This window comes from Vicugna pacos, chromosome 2 (genome assembly GCF_048564905.1).
Source record: "Vicugna pacos chromosome 2, VicPac4, whole genome shotgun sequence".
Classification (NCBI taxonomy): domain Eukaryota; kingdom Metazoa; phylum Chordata; class Mammalia; order Artiodactyla; family Camelidae; genus Vicugna; species Vicugna pacos.
This window is the reverse complement of record NC_132988.1, coordinates 89,548,589-89,566,204: the sequence shown is the minus strand read 5'-3', so window position 1 is coordinate 89,566,204 and position 17,616 is coordinate 89,548,589.

The window sequence follows — 17,616 nt, the reverse complement described above, 5'->3', positions numbered from 1 at the left end:
TTTCTAAAATTTGTATGCTAAGAGTCTCTCAGTCCATCTTAAGACAGAGAGAACAAAAAAGCTGAACAGAAAGCAACTGTTTTAGCGATTGGAGGTATCAGGTCCAGATGAATGCTGAGAACAGGCTTCACTACCATCTCCACTTCCGAGAACTAAAACTTAGATGAATACGTGAACTATTGAAAATATACTTCTTACCAGCACTCCCTGATATCAACAGCCTGCAGAGGATATGAGAATCCTTTGGCAGAGGGGCACCACTGAGACCAACTCCAAATTCTGGGAGGGACAGCACTCTGCATCATTCTCAATGAAATCCCACACGTAGCCAAACTTAATCCTCTATTTATAATGGCCCCACTGAAATGCAACTCAGAAATTAAGGAGGCAGCTTCTCATACAAGTATTATTCATAATTCAAAGACAGAGATACTTTGCCAACAGGGTCATCAGGACACAGGAAATGCACTGTCTAAAAGGCATGCTAATCGATACTGGCACTTCAGCTCTCATTCAAGCTTCAGCGTCTGTCAGCTTTCAGCTTGCAAACTCAGGGATACAGCTAGAGATTCTACATGAAATAAGAACACTTAGGCAGAGTGTGGTGGCCAGACAGCATCAATATAACCTAAAGATCAGAGAATATTATTTTTCAGATGGCAGGGAAGTCCAGGATTGTTTTCAGAGAAGGGAAGATGGCTTAGGATATTGTGGCATTTAAAATAGTGTTTATAGATAGTAATCACTGCAAAGTGGAGGTTAATAGATGAATTTTTAAAGTTCTTCTTATACATTTTCACAAGTTTTGTCAAAGTTGCTGCAAAGAAACTTTCTTTAAAGTCACAACAATCACAAAATCGGTATTGTGAAATGGAATGTGGGTTCAGTTCCACTCAAAATATATCTAATTAGTGTTATTAAAGAAAACCCAGAACTGGACATCAGTTAAAGCAGTAAAAACTTATTTTATTCAGGATCTATTGCAATAGGGGAAAAGAGACCTCAGTATAGAATCGGGCTCATTTCAGAATACAAGAACAAGTAGGGATTTACACCAAGAATCAGGGTGGTGGTAAATGGATGGAAAATTAGTAAGAGGAAATATCAGGGGTAAGTAGGGATTCTAGCTAAACCACTTTGACAGGATTCTCGCTGAAGGCAGGCCTGGGTGATCAGATATTACCTGGGAGACAGTAGGGGATAAGGAATTTGATCAGCTATTGAAGGTGATCAAATATGGAGAGGGGTTATTCTTGCTAAATTGACTTAGCAAGACTTTTGCTAAAACTAGGCAGTGCAAAGAGGGACACCAAAGCCCAAATGTTGGAACTAGCTGAGAGGATGGCTCAGAGGACCCTGTCTAAAATTTGGTCAAGGAGAGAGTCTTTCAATACATACCAGGCAGATACAATGTAATAACTGCAGTAAGAGGTAAGAAGAAAAATCAATTATGATTGCTGCACAAAAGAATCTTACACTCAAGCAGGGGAGATATGACACTTCCTTAAGTATGAACATTAGACCTGAACCAAGACTAAGACTATTATTAAAATCATGTTGCCATTAATGGTGCAAATCACAAACGTCCTAAAACCTCACCAGACTGAATGGTAAACTTTAGCATGACCTTTTGAGGATGTCTTCACCATTGTCTCTGGGGAGTCTCTCTTGGAGGTAGTCCCTGAAGTTCATGAAGCTACAGGACCACAGCATCAAGTCTTTTACTGCTGGCCTCCAGCAGTTCTGAGAGCACATGATCATCTAGAAACCACTACTATGGTCACTACCTAGCTTGGGAAGGGTAAGAAGAGTCTGCCTTTATATCCCTCTAGCAGAGCTCAGTTCAACATTTCATGAGACTTCAGAGAAGGGTTAATACCAATGTAGAGATTCCCAAGTCCATAAGCTCAGTACACAAGCACTTCCAGGCTTAGGTAAAAGGCTACCTCCATGCGGCATGGACTAGTGTCATTCCACCCCAGCTACACCTGCACGTACTAACACTTCTTTGTGAATGTTAGATCCTACCTCCCACATTTACCCTTCTAACTTGAAGGTCTGCCTTCCAAGTTCTTATTTCTTCTCCTACTTATGTCTCTCTGCAGGAAGACGTACAGGGGACATATTTGCTCTATTCAGGGAAAATTCCACCACTGCCATCATCAGTAATGTGTCCTGATTCTCGCTCCACAAATGGATAATCACTTGAAAACACAGTGGTTCAACTGTACCATTTTCCCAATGCAGAGTCATTCACCATATATAGATTACCAGCAGTTAATCCAATTTGAGCTACCACAAACTAAGTAATTTTTATTTTTTAATTTTTTATTGATATACACTTTTCTCTTTTCTTCAACAAATTTATTTTCAATTGAAGTATATTCACCTACAGTATTGTACCCAATGTACAGCACAGTGACTCAGTATTTTTGCAGATAATACTCCATTATAGGTTACTACAAGACAATGGGTAAAATTCCCTGTGCTGTATATACTACCCTTGTCGCTTATCTATTTTATATATAGTAGCTTGTATCCATTAACCCCATACCCCTAATTTGTCCCTCCCCTACATCCCTCTCCCCTTTGGTAACCACAAGTTCATTTTCTACATCTGTGCATCTGTTTCTGTTTTGCATATACATTCATTTGTATTATTTTTTACATCACACATGTAAGTGATATAGTATTTGTCTCTCTCTGTCTGGCTTATTTCACTGACTGTAATATTCTCTAGGTCCATCCACGTTGCTGTCATGGCAATATTTCTTTTCTATGGCTGAGTTAATATTCCATCATATATATTATATATATATATAAATAAAATATATATATAATAACATCTTCTTAATTCAAACATCTGTTGATGGACACTTGGCTATTTTCTTTTTATTTCCTCCAACTTGTATATTTTGAAAAACTTCAAACCTACAGAAAAGTTGTTAGAAAATACCATTTGACACCTATATATCCTACGTCTACATTTACCCATTAACATTTTGCATTTGAGATTCAATTGTTGGTAGTATATAACACTTCATCTCTAAACACAATGCAGTTATCACAGGTAGGAAATGTGAGTCTATATTCAGTGCTGCCAACTGTATCAATAGTGTTCTTCATAAATCTTTAAAATGTTGATTTATGATCCCATATTGCATTCAATAGTCACATTTCTTCAGTCTCCATTAATCTAAAATGGGTCCTCATCGTTTTTGTGTGTATATGAGTCTTTCTGGAAGACCTCTGAGAAGATTCCAGTTATCTTGTAAGAACATTTTTTTTTTACACTCTTTCCTACGGAATGAGGTGAAACTCAGGCCCACATATCCCTCCTCTGCTTCTCAGCATCTCAGTTTCTTATGCCTCTGTGAGCAACTGATTATCACAAACCCACACAGATAAACATCTCCATAAGAACAGATAACACTTTATACATGGAGTGCACTCCATACCCACACAGGGTAAAAAACAGGGAGAAAATTGTCCCATTTCCAAATTAAACCCCTACCTGATCCCAGCACCACAAAAAACCTACCAAGGCAGAAAGGCAGAGCATCATTGACTCATCCAAAACAACAATTTGCATCACAGAAAGAGAATTTTCAGTTTAAAACAGCTGCATGCTAGAGACTTGTTTCTCTAGTTTTCCGCAAGAATAAGAAGTGGGTACTGCCTGCCTGTACAGTTACATAAATAAAATACCTACACTGATTATTAACCTTTTTTTCTCTGTTAAAGATGATTTGTTTCAAAAGATTGTTGATGCCTCTAGCTCTTAAGAGACAAGGCTTGTGGCTTCTTTTTTCCCAGCTGTTACTCAAACTTTTCCAAATCTGTAGTCAAATATTAGCCAAAGTACCCCATTACCAAAAGCTCTATTTTTTTTAGAAAATGACTATGTTTAATGACAGTCCTCAGTAAAAAAAAATATATATATATATAATATAATGTAAATAATAAGTAAAATTTTTAAAAAGGCTTTATACCCACTGAACACATTTACACGGCTGGGGGCCGGAGGATCCCGCCGTGACAGGACTGAGGTGTGTTAGGGCCTCCAGAGCCCTGGGTCTCCGGCAGGAAGCTTTCCCCCTCCCCAGCTGCCTGGACCTTTAGGCCTGGACCCTGGGAAACAGGCCTCCAGAATCACCAACCGGAAGGCAACCAGTTTCAGAGCTGACTTGTCAGTGAAGGGCAGAAGGCGCGGGGCCGCGAGCCCCTAAGGCCAGCAGCAGGCCCAGCCAGCCAGAGCTCCCGCGCCCCCAGCCCCGCTGAGGTCCTACCCTGAGGGATGGGCCTGGAGGCCGGGGGCAGCTGGCTCTGCCAGCGACCTGCACAGGCGTGCTGGAGCCCTCCTCCTCGTCCCGCCCCAGCGCCCGTCACGACCCCTCACCTTCCCACCTGTGCTGCCCCGGCGGCCTTTCGCGGCAAGACGGCGGCGTCCAGGGAGAGGCCGTGAGATCAGACCCTTCCGGCGTTGGCGTCCCGCTCGCCCCGATGGCTCGGCCTCGGGGGCTGCAGGGCCGCGTACGCGCGGCGTACGGGGGGGCGAGCGCCCGTGTGGCAGCCCGAGCCTGCTCCCCGAGACGGGGTGTGCGACACCTCCGGACGGGAGCCCATCCGCTACGCGGGGAAGAGGCGCTGTGCGCCCGGCTGGCGCGGCCCGTCTGCCCGCCCTGCACGCCGGCCGGGCGCACCCGGAGTTCCGCGCTCGCCCCCGCTTCGCGTCACCCGCTGTCCAAGGACAAGGCCTGCCACACCTTCCACCAGCGTTGCCGCCTCCTTGGGGATGTATAAAGCAGGCCTTCCGGCTTACCAAGACCAAGTTAACAGAAGGCCTTCCTGAGAACGTGCTTGGCCTTGCTCGGGATCCAAGGAAGCCCAGACAGAACCGAGATGAAGGCGCTCTGAGCGTGCTGTCCCGCTCCTTCTGGCTCTTCCTGAAGGCATCCCCGAGAGAAAGACCCAAGGCCCATTGAGGACAGTCTGATACAGCTGTGTAAATCCCAGATTCTCGAGCATTCTTCTCCGGCCAGGCGGATCCGTGCCCATTAAAAATGAGATTACGAAATCTGGCGTGATGTGTTGTAGATTTTTAAATTTCTCTTTTGAGAAGAAAACCCCAAAACTCACCCCAAGTGATAAAGCAGGGGGCTTCATTCCTGTTGCTCTTGACCCCCCTCCCACGTTTTGGCTTGGGCAGGGACTCTCTGGGGACCTGCTGCTCGCCCCAGGACCTTTATGTCGTGTGTGTGTCTGTGCGCACGCGCGCCCCGCAACAGGACAAAGGCTGCGTCTTAGAGGCTGGTTTTACCCTCTTTTTGGAATGTGTGTTGCCCTCGCCTGGTGCCCTTTGGTGGCTCCTGGGGCCTCGGTTGCTCTACCCACCCTCTCCCTTCCTATTGGGAGTCTGGGACTACCAGCCAGAAGCCTCTGCCCTCAGCCTCTCGTTCCCCTCTCTGTGTCCCACCCCCCACCCCCAGCCTTTTTTTTTTTTTAATTTTCCATCTGATTTTATTTTCAAAAACACTTTTCTTAAAAAAATACATTTTCTGTGGGGATGACAAATATCAGTATTAGGAAATCCAATTATACAAGAAATACTGCCTCTAGTCTGGGGTAGTTATATTTATTTTTGGTAACATACATTAAGCGGCACTAATTACACAGGGAGAAAGAGCTCCAGGCACAGAGCCAGCTGAGCCAAGAGGAGCCGAGAAGGCGGTAACCAGCGGCAGGGACGACTCTCCCACGGGCCACCTATTTTTTTTTAAATTGTGCTTCCTTTACTGGACTTTGCAGACACTGTGTTTTTTACAAATTGAAGGTTTATGGTAACCCTTTATTGTCAGATGATGGTTAGAATTTTTTAGCAATAATGTTATTTTAATTAAGGTATATATATTTACATATTTAAATAAGACAGGATATAACAAAAAGTCCAGAGGAAAAAGAGACTGAAAAAAACTGGGAATACAAGGATAGTAGGAGACTGGATCTAAGGATCCAAGAATCAGAAGACCCAATCGATTCACAAATAAGGGGATTTATTAATTCATAGAACAAGAAATCCTGAGGAAGGGAAACTGTAGGGTTATTAATTTAGCAGCTCAAAGTTATCAGCAACAACCCAGGATTTCGCCATCTTCCCGCTCTGTCATAATCAGTGAGTCAGCTTACCTCACAAAAATATGGCTATGGTTCCTGGCATCAAATATTCCCATGTCAATGAAAGGGGTAGAAAAAGTGACTGTTTTTTCTTCGTCTTTGTGTTTAAGAACTCAGAAACTTTCCTCAGAATGTTTCAGACATCCCTTCGTATCTCCCTAGCCATATTTGGATAACATGGCCAAACTAAAATCCGTCATTGGCAAAGTTCATGGGATCTGAAAATTGCCTTAAACTCATAAAGATTTACCAAAACACATGGGAATGTGTGGACATAAAGTCAGAACAAAATTTAGGCTCTACCCACAGGGAAAATGTTGGGAATAAGTGTTAGATGAGCTACATCCTACACCCTCTAAAATTTGGTGTTGTAAACCTCATAAGTTTCTAACAACATGATTAAAAAAATTTCTCAGTCCAGTCCCCAACCTACTCTCCGAAGACATGGGAATTCGCAAAGGAAGTCAGTATCTTTCCAAAAGAATTCAAGCTATGACTACCAACCAGGTTGAAAGACACTTACCTTTTGCTGACGTTGAAGAGATAAAACATCAAAAAAGCAGAATATTTGGACACCAGTTTCTTACGTACACCTGGCAAATTATACTATTTCTTCCAGTTTTAAAGCCCAGTAGCAGAGAGTGAAAATATGGCATAATCTTTAGATGCACATGCTCAGAAGTCAGACTTCTACTATACAGTGGTGTGCTGAAACTGGCCCACCCAGTTTGTAAGAACTGATGGCTATGAAGGAAGTGCTATGTACTGATGTTTTACTGTACATCTGTGCCCAGCTCAGTGACATCACATTTGTAGCTTAGACTCAACCATGATGAGTATATTAACACCACAGAAACTCCCAAATGCTGCAGATCAAGGCTTCCCTCTCCCTCCAGAAAGCTGATTGTTAAAAATTCCCCCTAAAAAACACTTTATGTTCAGCTTCTTCGTTTTCTTAGCTGAATAACCTTGGGCAACTTATCCACACATTCCCTTACTTTCTTCATCTGTTGGTACTAAAAGTACCTACCTCATAGATGAAATATATTTTATCAGACATCTCACCATCTGTTTGACGTATCATAAATATTCAGTAAATATACATTACTTTTGTTATTACTACAATTATGGAAGTAAGATGTTTTTTGGAGTTTATAGTGCAAGGTGACTCGACAACACTGACAATAGACCTAGGACTTGCAAACCCACAATCTTCCAACAGTGCTTTGTCAATCCTGCGAAGAATATCAAATACACTAAAACTCAACAAAAGCATTAGCAGTGCTTTTAGCTTGCAGTTTCTGTTTTCCTTAGAATTATTCAGACAGGATGGAGCACAGGACACAACATCTCCATGGAAATGCAGATCCCTTGAGAGAAGAGCAGGACACAGTAAGGACCCTAAGTCCTCAGTGGATCCAAAGGGGTTCCCTGGAGGAGGGTGTGTCAACAAAGAGGGCACACACACAGCCCAAGGAGCAAACAGGAAGTGAAAGTAGGAGAGAGATGAGAACTGCATGGCTTCCAAGGTTGAAATTCTCAGAATGCTTCTTTTTTTAACAAAAGAAAACAAAACAAAACAAAAAAACCCCAAAAAACTTTGATTTGATTTTTACCATTTTTAATTATCATCACTCCTTAAAGAAATTTGTTCAGATGTAACTAATTTTCCTGTGGTACCTTTATGATTACTTAGCTTCTGAAGGGGGAGAGGTTATATTATCAGTTAATTTACTTCCCAGCTATCATTACAGTGATTAATGACTGGCCATACCAAGAAGTGTGCTTTTCATTTTTTTCTCATTAAAATTGTGCAAGGAATGTTGGCAGTACCAATTGTAACTTAGCAGGCATTTTGGGTTCAAGAATTCAAGAATATTTGAGAACCTTTCTGTGGATGGTTGCTCCAGTGAATAGATTTCAAATTATGTGAAATTGGTTTCATATTAAAAGTGCTAGAGTTTGTCCTAAAAAATACATTAATTTTATTAAATTGTTTAGCAACTTGAAATTTGGACAGAACCAGATAAGGGGAAAGACAGAAGACAAGAAGGCCCTCACTGCCGACTGATCCTATGTACTGCGCTAATGCAAAGTAATTCTCTGAGGTCAGGGTAATCTCGTCATCCTCAAGGTGATAGAATGGGGACAAAGCTTCAGTGAAGTCAAGGGAGCATAGATATGGTTGTGGCTCAAAGGAAGGGGATCGTGGTCAGGGAGATGGTACTTCTAGTTAGAGTTCCCATCAACATACCCTCAAGGTAGGGCTACCGTCCCAGGCATCTTCCTCACTGACATCTCAAGCCCCTCAGTGCTCCTCTGTGTGCTGTCTCACTGCAGCACAGGAACCTGAGCTTCTCACACAATGGCTCAATGCGCCAAGAGTCAGGGAGAAGAAGTAGCCAGTCCTCTTAAAGGCTGGGCTTGGAACTGGCACAATGTCATCTTCCCCTTATTATACTGGTCAGATCAGTCACAAGCAGCCCAGATCCACGAAGAGGAGTAGGCATTGTACAGAGAGGGAAAGAATTGTTGGCAGCAGCCATATTTCCTGGTAACTTCTGCACAAGGGGGTCGGGGTGGGAGGGTGGGGCTCAGTCATAAGGGGTATGGAAAATAGTTGTTCTTGGCAGATTTAGGAAGAGACTGGAAAATTACTTGGATAAACAAGTAGTATGATGGAAACAAGCATTAACTTTGTGATAAGGTTATAAAAATGATGAGACATAGTGTTATGAAATGAACTGTGCTCTCCCCCTTCCTCCAATTTATATGTTGAAGTTCAAAACTCCAGTACTTCAGAAGATGACTGTCTTTGTGCATAGGGCCTTTAACGAGGTAATTAAAGTAAACTGAGGTCATATGTGTAGCTTTAATCCAACATGACTGGCCTTCTTATTGGAAGAGGAGATTAGGACATAGAAAACTCAGACCGAGGGAAGAACGTGTAAGAACACAGAAAGAAGTCATCCACCTGCAAACTAATGAGAGAGGTCTCGGAAGAACCCAAACTTCCTGACACCTTAACCTTGGACCTTTAGCCTTCAGAACTGTGAGAATATTAATTTCTGTTGTTTAAGACACCCAGTCTGTGGTACTTTGTGATGGCAGCCCCAGCAATCAGTAATGCAATCAGTTTCCTCAAGACACTTTACTCCACAGAAGGTGTAGACAAGGAATTAGGCATTTCTAATACATGCAACAGGGGTAGACCCGTGATGCTATGGGGACATATGAGATAGGCACTGTATTCTTAGTTTATGCTTTGTACTAGCAGAATGACCCATTGCTTTTTCTGAGGCTAAAATGAGACATTCTACATAAAACACTGAAACATACTAGAAGCCCACTATATATAGTAGTTCTTCAGATACTTCCTTCATGCCTATTGTATACACGCATGATGTTTTCTCTCCTACCCCTGGATGGAAAAAATGCAGAAAGCCAGAGTGGAAAAGCTAAAGAATATTCCACTGACCCACCCCTGCTGGCTGCTCCCAGGTGTGGTGCCTGGCAGGGCAGCTCTGACTCATGCAAGAAAGAAGACTTTTTACAACCACATGGCTGCCAGTTCTGAAGTTCTGTGAAGCTGTATGAATGATCCAGAATGGTTCCAATGATACTCTTAAAATATTCTGGATTGCTTCATTCTGCTCAAGTTAAAAAGAAATTTCTTAAGATTAGTTTCAATTATCATTGACAGCAAAGATTAGTAAATAGAATTTCTCATTATTTCTTAAATAATATGAAAATGTAATGTTTCAGCAAATACTAATGGCTATTTAAGGCTATTTCATCAAAGTTTATAAATGATGAAAGGTTTATCGGAAACAGTTTATACTAAAGGGAAATTATCTTAGGAAGTCTTCCTGGAAGTGGTATTTCTAACAAGATCAGGCAAGCATTAATGTGTGTCATTCATCAGGGAGGAGTTATTTATAGTTCTGATTTATTGTTTTAATTAAGCATTGTTTCTTAACAATATTCATGACTCAGGGCAGCTGAATAGGGTATAGGTTATAGCTATGCAAAATATTATACCAGGCTCAGTGAGTCCTTGCAGAGAAACAACCCCAGGGTCATATCCAAAGAGATATCAAACAAATGCTTTTGTAGTCAAGGTTTACAAAAATAACCCCTGGAATAAGAATATCCTTGCATATTCTAATGCACTTTTGACACAAGAAAAACCTTGCTTGTACTTGTGCGGGCTTCTCTCACCCCTGCCTGTTCAATAATGAACCCTCTGAGGGAAGTGTGTATCTACCAGGCCCACACTTTTTGCTAAATAAGGATGGATTCCCTAGTTACCGCATTTTAAAGGCGAGACAGGTTGTGGGGCCCATTTGGGTAGTGGCCTTGCTTGTTAGGGGGCTGAGGCTGTGTGCGCTTTTCCCTCCGTCAGTGGGAGGACCTTGGGCTCGTGTTTCTCACTCTTTCTGCCCTGCCAGCACTCCACCTGTAGGAAATACTTAACATGCTCCTTCTCACATGCTGCTTTTATTCTAGCTTGGCTTGTCCCTCTATGCCGAATTATACGCCATCGAATAGAGTCTCAGAAGGTTTGCTGGTGGAACAGATAAAACCCATGTTCTAAACTTGGCCCCAGAGTCTGGGAATGACACTTCAGTTACCAAAATCCTCTCCTCAGATTATCCACTCAGCTTCAAGTGCCATTTTTTTGGCATTGCTTTGTGTGATAATATCTCTACAGTGAGAGTTTAGCTGCTCAGGGTTCTACATGTGAGAGCTACATACACTACAGCTGTCTCCTTGGAAAACATAGAAAGTATCTTTATTTATTATGATTATGATAACCTAATGATATTATGATAACCTAATGTATATTCCAAAGGTTTGGTGATACTAAGATAAGAAAGTGTTCACTAGCTTACTAATATCTTGGGAGTTTTTGATTGTAAACAACAGAAATTGACTCTGGGTAATATAAAAAGATTATGGGACTTATAAGGAGGGTATAAGACCATAGAATCAATTTGAAGGCAAGAGGACCAAGCTTGTGAAACGGGCATAATTCAAAAGAAAGCAGGCAGAAAGCATAGCTCAGCTCTTGTCGGAGAGAAAATCTAGTCTAGCAGGTTATCACCCTAATTACATATGCACTACTTCTGTTTCCATGAGTATTTCTAAGTGCCCCTCTGTCCTTGAATCACTTTATCAGGATTCCAGGTAATAAAAAGGAGTATCTAATTGGCTGATCTTTGTTCACATGCCACTAGCTTCCAGGGATCAATGAGAGGATATAACTGCCTACTTTGTTTTCTGCTTTGGGAGATGGAGAATACCTTCAATATAAAAGGGAGCTTCAGATGCTTGGTAACCAAATAAAGAAACTTCAAGAAAGATCCTCCTTCCAAATTCGTAAGATTATGTTAATATTTCTAATAACACAAAGAATGTTGAACTGGCTTTGACACAATACCCTCACCAATTGCTCTACTACGCCAGAAAAAAAGTTTTCCACTAAGTAGGTATATCAATCAAGGTCATCATCCTTTACTTACAGTTTTATTCATGATACATGGAATAGCAAATAGTATTTCTTATGATCTCGTCCCAGAGAATTTATGACAGTTGTGCTAAATTTCCATTTACTGAGTAATTACTATATTCCAGGCGCTAGGCTAGGTATATATTTACAACATCCTATTTAGTCTTCATAAGGACTTTGCAAAATCTGTATCATTCATTTCATTTTCTGCATGAAGAAAATGATATTCAGAAAGGTACATAATGGTCTCAAAGTCACCAAGTTGTTTACATGTAGAACCAGGACTAGAATCTAGAATTTCCTTCCTTTCTTCTTTTCTTTCTTCTACCTTAAAGTCCTTGCTCATAATAGTTTCACCACTTTGCATAACTGATCAGCAGTGTAAAAGCCCATGAATTTCACCTTCATGAAATAAATCTAAATCTTTTTTTTTGGATTCTCTGTGACATAGCCTGATTTGCTTTTTAAATTTAAAAATTCTATGATATTGTGATTTCTAAGATATATCTATGTATTTGGTCTTCACCCCCATTTCTAGTCCAAAGTTCCTAAAGCCTTTGGAATTGATGAGTGCAATAAAATTTTTTTAATTAAAAAATAAAAAAACCTTTGGAAGTGATAATAGTACGGGTGTCTTTTTTTATGCTAATGAGGCGACTTTTAGACCTCACCTAAGCAGGTAGCCAAGAGACTCAACCATGAAATTAGATGGTTGCAACTTTTAGTTCTACCCTCCCACTTCTGGGGAGAGGAGAGGGACTGGAAATTGAATCAGTCTACAGTGGCCAGTGATTTAATCAACTGTGACTATGTAAAAGAGCTTCTATAAACACCCAAAAGGATAGGGTTCCGACAGCTTCAGGTTAGTAAACATGTGGAGCTTTGGAAAGAGTGGCACAATTGGGGAGAGCAGCACACTTGGAGAGAGCAGGGGAGCTCCCTGTCACCGTATCTTGCCCTGCGCATCTCATCCACATGGATGTTTATCTATATCCTTTATCATATCCTTTTATAATAAACCAGTAATCCAGTAAGTAAAATGTTTCTCTGAGTTCTGTGAGCTGCTCTAGTAAATTAATCAACACCAAGGAGAGCGTCATGTGAATCTTTAATTTATAGCCACTCCTCAAAAGTACAGGTAACAACCTGGGCTTGGGACTGGCATCTGAAGCAGGGGAAGGGGCTGTTTTGTTAAGACTGAACCTTTAACCTGTGATACCCGATGCTGTCTCTGGGTAGATAGTTATGGAATTGAGTTGAATCGTCAAACTTCTTGCATGTGTCCAAGAATTGCTTGTAGGTGGTGTGGGAAATGACCCCTCCTTCCACACATGGAAATTTGGGTCCCAGAACACTCATTTAAAATCATTCCAGACTTCCACTCAGAAATGAAAACCTACTTGAAAAGCTACGGATCCTTGATTGTGTCACTGAAAAACAGAACAGAAACTACAGCACTCTAAGAAAAAGTGGAACAGGAGATCGTCAGTGTGGCCTTACAGTTGGCATGCTTCACTGGGAATCAGAGCAGAGTAGACAAGCATCTGTCATCAAATGTTGCAAAGGCCACTGCCCCAGTTAAACTGTTGTGAACTGGGGCACTTGAGTCTGAGTAATTCAGGGCTTTTATTTTCAGCACATGTCCCCATTCATTCCAGTAGAAATGAAGGCCATCTCTTGATTTAAAAAATGTGCCATTTACTTGTTGCACATAATCTATAACTTTCATCCAACCAGTAAAAACAGAAAAGTGAAAAAATGTTACATTCTCAGATAAAAGAAGTCGAAAGCATTTGAGTAAAAGGGAGAGTGAAAAATTTGCTAGGGTCTGTTCAACCAAAAGATGTATTTCTAGTTGTGTTCCCTAAATGTGCTTCCTTCCCCTTATAATTTGTTCTGTAACACGTCCTACTGGCCCCAAACAGATACCCTAGTTTATTAACCAAGGAAAATGCCTCCATTCCATACAAGCCCATACAATGCAAACGCTACTTGGAATGAGGAAAAGGACCTATATTTTGTGAGATTTTTGTATTCAAATGCTAACTAATCTGCATAGCTTATTTCAACTAGAGATCAGAAATGGACCACTTGATCATGTACGTGCTGCTTTAGCCCTGTGAGCCACTCTGGATTCTTCCTCTATATTATTATTGTGCTATTTTTTTCCTAGCAGGTAAAGCCCTGGTTTTATCTAGGGAAAAGGGCTAATCTGAGTAGAGTAAGTGGTAGACACATTCATGGCCATGGGAAGATGCAGTAAGGTTTTTGCACAGTAACAGGCAGGGTTATGCTGTAGTTGTGAGCTCTGGAATCAAGCTCTCCTGATTCAGATCCTGGTTAGTGGCTGAGTATTGGGCAAGTAATTTAGTCGATCTGTAATTCAGTAGCTTCATATGTAAAACAGAGGTGTGATAAGAGCGCTTCATAGAGTTATTGTGAGGACGGAGTGAGTTAATAATATAAAGCATCTAGATCAACCTATAGTAAGTCTTCAGGAAATATCAAAATTACAAAAATTTAACACATGCATTTTCTCATGTTATCATTCTTCCAAGATATTTTCACAGTTACCTAGTATTCAACCATAGAGATGAAAAATATTTGACTTCCCTCACTGCCTGTTGTAGTATATTTTTAGACCATTTTAAATTTTTCACAGTTATGCATTTGTTTATTTTTTTCAAATTAACCTTAAAATCACTTTGCCAACTTCAAGAAAAATACTCCTAGAATTTTAATTGGAATTATATTAAGCCTATACATTTATTATGAGGAGGTTCTTTTGCAAAGTCGAGTTTTCTCATCCCGAGATACACTATTTCCTGTCTACATATCTAATCTTCTTAAAAATTGCCTCTAATGTTTTATAATTATTTTCATAGTGGTTATCTATATTTATTTTTATATTAATTCTTACGTATTTCATAATTCTGCCATTGGGAACTATTAAATAGAATTTATTTTTATTTCTTGCTGTTATGAAATATTTAGTATTTTGTTTATGTGGCTTTTTATACAGATGTTATAATTTTTCATAGTAAAGAAATCAAGATTTTTGGGGTGTAACTGTTTTTATACACAGAAAAAAATGTGAACCTAAATCCTGAATTAAGAGCAATTTTTACCTGTAACTTTTTTTAAAAAAATAAAGCACTTTCTAAAAGGTAGAAATTTTAAATCCATAATGTAAAAGTACCTCTAAGAAATAGGATGATGTCATAGAGAAATTTAGCTTCATCTCCCTTAAACAAAGAGCCAGTAAGATCATCTTAGTCCAAACAGAAAGAGCAAGAACTTAAGAAGACTCCATGCTTCATTAACAGGTTCATTAATGAGTTAAAAAAGTACAGAAGTCTAACATTTATCACAGCCCTGCATTCTTTTCTACACATTCCTCCTTAGCACTCTTCTCATATTTCTGTAGTTGTCTTGTTTATTTATTGTTTACTTGTTTGTTGTCTATTTTCCCCCCACTCCCAATGTAATTCATATTAGGGCTGCAGCCTTGGTTGTCTTGTTTATTACAATGATCAACACCCACTGTAGGAGAGAAAAAAAAATTCTCTTCTTCCCTTCTAGGTTCTTTGGCTGGCCAAATAATTAAATTTGACCCTAAGACAGTCAATTGACAGGAAATATATTTGACATAAGATAGATAAACAGGAGAAAACAAATTTAATGTCATATATATAGGAGACTCAAAAATATGAGACCCAAGAATAAGTCAAGCAGTTGACTGTGCCATCCTGAGCTAAGGAATGGGGCAGGAGTCTGGAGATTCAGAGGGGAGGAGGGTCATTCACAGGACAATCACAGGAGCAGATGTTTGGTAATTAGATATCTGCCCTACCATTAAGATAGGTCTTTTGAATAAAAAGTTAGCTCTGGAAATAACCCTCTTTCTGGGCCAGGCAACCTGTCTAAATTATTTTAGGTAGTTAAGGGAGAAGTAAAATTGTTTTGAGTTTGCTGGGTCTTGGTTGCCTTCAGCTGAAAATAATTCACATGCCACAGTGACATATTTGGGGGTCACATTCTGCTCCCCCTCACCAATCACAATCTCATTTGTTCATTCATTCATTCATTCATTCATTCAATAAATATGTGTTAATCTCCTATTCTTTGTCAGAAACTATTATATATAAACAAGGACTCTGGCTTCAAAGTGTTCAGAGATTGAAATCAAAGAGGAGAGAAAGAAAGAAAAGAGGTAAATAAATAATTTCAGGTAATTGGAAGAACTACTGAGGTATAAGTTGATGGAATAGATTGAGCAAAGTGGGGAGGGGTACTACGTCAGGAAGAACAGCCAGTAAAGGCCTCTCTAAGGAGGTAAAATATGAACAGACCTGACTGATATGAAAGATGTGTAGGGAGAATGTTGCAGGTACACTGAATGAGTATAAAGGTCCTGAGGTGGATAAACTTGGCGGTCTGAGAAGCAGCAATAAAACCAGTGAACAGCAGAGAGAATGGAAAGAGAAGAGGTCAGGAAAGCAGAATATGGTCAGTCAGATCCTTCTTCCCTCAGCTGGAGCTTCTCAGACTTTGTTGAGGCATGCACATCGTCTGGAATCTTGTTACAATGCAGACTGATTCAGTTGATCTGGGGCAGGGGCTGCAATTCTGAATTCCTAACAAGCTTTCAGAGGAAGCTGGGTACCGCTCGTTGAGTAGCAAGCTTCTGAGCAATAAAAAGGAGGTTGGATTTTATTGTAAATATGAGTGAAAAATCATAAAACGGTCTTGGACTTGGGATGACACAATTTATTTACATTTTGTAAAGGATCATGAATGCTGCTATGTGTAGAAAAGCCTGTTGGGGAGACAGTGTAGCAGCGAGAAACCAGTTAGGAGATGGCTTCAGTCAAGCAACAGGTGATGGTAGTGTTGGCAGTGAAGGCACTCAGGAGACATGGTCAAATTTGGGATATATTTTGACTATAGACTCAACAGGATTTTCTGTGGATTAGATGTTGGATGTCAAAGTAAAAGAGTGATGAAGACAGACTACTAGTTTTTTAGAGTGAACAGCTGGGTGATTTGTGATTCCTGTTGTAGAGGTGAGTAAGTTGGGAGGAGGAACAAAACAGAAGCGAGGGTTTGGTTTCAGATATGCTATTTTTGAGAGTATTATATTAAAAATCAAATGAAAGTATTAAGTTATATACCTATAAAGAGCTCAAGGGAGAGGTGGAAATTTGGGAGTCATCAGATTTTAAAGCAATGCGATTGAGTGAGTTCATCTAGCAAGTGAGTACAGACAGAGAGGAAACTTGAGAGTTGAGAAGAGGAAGAAAAACTAGCCAAGGGGATAAAGAAGGAGCCAATAGTGAGGTAGATAAAAATGGACGAAAAAACAAAAGCCTAGTAAAGAAGTGCTTCAGCATGTGGGGTGGAGGAAATTGGTGAGGAGGGAAATCAAATACCTCTGGGGGTTTACACAACATGAATGACTGAGAGTTGACCATTGGATTTAGCAAGATGTAGAGGTTGTTGCTGATTTGACAAAGGTGGTCTTGGTGAATAGAGTGATGAAATTTTGACTGCAAAAAAGAGAAGTCATAGTGCTAAAGTGGAACCAGAGACAATGGCCACCCTTTCAAAGATTTTTGCCACTGAGAAATGAGCCATAACTGGAGAGTGATGTTGAGCCAAAGGATTTTTATTTTAAGATAAGAGATATTGAAACATGTTTATGTGCTGATATGAATGATAGGTCAAGAGGAAAACACTGGTTACACAGGTGGAGGGGCTGCATGTGGAGAGGAAAAGAAGTGAAAAGAGAGAATGTGTGACAAGAGGGAGTGTGTGTGTGTGTGCGTGCGTGCACATATACATAAACATATATACACATTTGTCTATAAAGATGCATGCAGGTTGACATATCTTGTGATGGGAAGATGCATTTTTCTCCTGGATGTTTC